This window comes from Schistocerca nitens, chromosome 8 (assembly GCF_023898315.1).
Source record: "Schistocerca nitens isolate TAMUIC-IGC-003100 chromosome 8, iqSchNite1.1, whole genome shotgun sequence".
Classification (NCBI taxonomy): Eukaryota; Metazoa; Arthropoda; class Insecta; order Orthoptera; family Acrididae; genus Schistocerca; species Schistocerca nitens.
Window position 1 is genome coordinate 37,965,887 of NC_064621.1, and position 2,898 is coordinate 37,968,784.

Here is a 2,898-nt window from a genome sequence, read left to right on the forward strand (position 1 = left end):
CTTGTTATATTAACAATCCTGGCTGCTATTTTGTTAGGATTTATTTTGTCTGATGAGATATTAACTTTTGTGGCACTGCCAAGCTTTCTTAATAAATTCCAAGCTTTCTTACTTGAGTGTTGGAAAGACATGTTTTCAGTTAGTTCCATCCATTTCTTTTGCCTAGCTGAATCTAGGGCCGAGATCAATTCATCTGCTACCTCGGTGTCTCGAGTCGTTTTAAATTCGTCGTGCAATTCTTGACATCTAGGGCTCCATCCAGGAATGTAGTTCTCTCTGTAGCATCTTGGAATATGTTTTCTGGCAATGGAATGAATTAGTCTAACAAAGCGGTCGTAGTACCTAACTTTAGGTGGAATAAACTGAATAATGCAGTAGTAGGTATCCTCCATGTTTAGAAGCAGCTTACATTACTTAATAAAAGAAAGGCCTTTGGTCCAGATTGTTTACCAGTCAGCTTCGTTTCAGAATATGCTGATACAGTAACTCCATATTTAGCAATCATATACAACTGTATACAGTCTTCAGGTGTGGATCTTTTGAAGAGCAAAGCTGCCCAAGCCACATCAATACTTCTAATAAAATTGCATGGCTATGTATTGTTGTCCTAGTTGTGTGCTGGATTCATGATTTTCTACCAGAGAGGTCAAAAATCGTTATAATTTATGGAAAGTCATCAACTAAAACACAAGTAATATCTCGTGATCTCCAAGGGAGTGTTATAGGCCCTCTGCTGATTCTGATCTACACAAACAATTTAGGAGGCAACCTCAGCATTCCTCTTAGATTGTTAGCAGATGATGCCATCATTTACCATTGTGTAAAGTCTACAGATAATCGAAACTAATTGCAAAATCATTTAGGCAAGATATCTGTATGGTGCGAAGAGTGGCGATTGTATCTCAATAAAGAGAAATGAGATCATCCACATGAATTTGAAAAGATACCTGCTAAATTTCCGTTTCACAATACATGAATCTAAATTTTGTCAGTTCAGCTTAATACATGGACGTTACAATAATGGGTGAATTAAATTGTAACAATCATATAGACAATGTTGTGAGGAAATAAAACCTATGACTATGATTTATTGGCAGAAAACTTCGAAAGTGTTACTTACTTACTTACTTACTTACTTACTTACTTACTTTCTTTCTTTCTTTCGCTAACCCGAAATAAGGGAGCATTAAAACGAAGTTGTTTCTCGTTTCTGTGAGATTTTCTGATGGAACTTCAATTACCAACTTTCTTCTAGAGTGTGAAAATATTTTGTTTGCACACACACCTACAAAAGGGGAAATGAGCATCATCACCAATTTGTTTTCCCCTGGCACCATCCGTGAGTGGAGCGAAAAAGATAGCTTGAAGGTGGGTTGACAAACCCACACCCATGCTCTTTAATCTGAAATTCAGAGTAATCATATGGATGTAGATTGTGTCGGGCATCACAGTACTGATATAGTATTCAAACGTTATGGGATGACTCGTCCTATGCATCTGCATTAAGTTAAATTTTTTTTTTTTTTTACATTTGTAGAACAAGCTGCCATTCATCACACTAAACAGAAATTCATCCTAAATCAACCTGTATCCACCTAGAGTCCCTGTGCGTTACAGCATCATCACCAAACGGTACTCTGGGTTACGTGACCAAAGTGGAAAGCAGATGAACACATTGCCCCCAAGTGTAGAAGCAGGTAAATATATCTTATTTGCTGATGGTTAAACAGTTCTACTTAAGTTGAAAACAGCAAGAAATTGGTGGATGTGGTGTGCCAGACTGCTGATTCGAATTGTGAAGCAATTAACAGCCCATTGCAGCAAGAATGTGGGTTGTTCTGAACAAACATTCATTGTGACTGAGTTTTCCTTAAGGACAATAAAGTGGAGAGTAGCCCTTTTGCAAGATTCAATGGTATTTGGCTATAAGACAATATGCAACACCTTCCCACTGGTACACTTAGTACATTTAACCCACCACGGAAAATGAATATGAGTATAGCAATCACTCTAAATAGTCACATCTAAAATATTTAGAAACATTCTAGAGAAACACTCCAGCATTTTCAGTACCTATACAGCTGAAAAGAAGGTAATCACAGCAATAAAGAGAAATAACGAAAGAATGGAATTGTGCAAACAAGTCGTAGCAGTACTCAAACTACCCCTACCTTGTGAGGCAACCAGTCTATGGGAGTAAACCACTAAATCAAACCTACAGCAGCTCACAATCTCGGCATTGACCTAATCTGATCCACTAAAATAGCTGTGTAAACTGGGTATATTTTGACCGATTTTCAGATTCAGATGTGATTATCGTAACTATTTTTCAACTGAGATGATGTTTAAGTTTCTCAATTTGCGGGCATATATGAAAGGATTAAATAGTAATCAGTACAACACATTTTATAAAATACAGAGATAGTTATGGGAAAAATTGTTGGTGGTCAAAGTTACCAAAGATTCGGGGTTACATTGACTGGCCTCTATCTCTGCCACAACTGTCAACTATAATTCCATCTGTGGTCAATATTTCAATAACACAGTGAAACTTTGACCACCCAGAAATAAATATGTTGGTCTAAATTTATCTTGGGTGTTTTATTAACATTTATAAAAGAGAAAACATAGTGTGGTACATAAATGAAACAGTGTCATCCATCATCAAAATTACAAAAATAATGGAAGTTACCAGGATGGAGTACTACACATATAGCCCCAAAATTAGTTCAGCATAATACCCTCAAGTTCATCCAAATTAAACCTAAATCCTCGTTTTAGAACATCTGGTGCAGTGAGAATTAGGACTACCAGTTCTTCACATATCAAGTCTGTGTCTGGCTTGTGGTCAAGCAAACTTCTTCCCTTGTTTTCAAAGATGTTTGACATTATACGTCA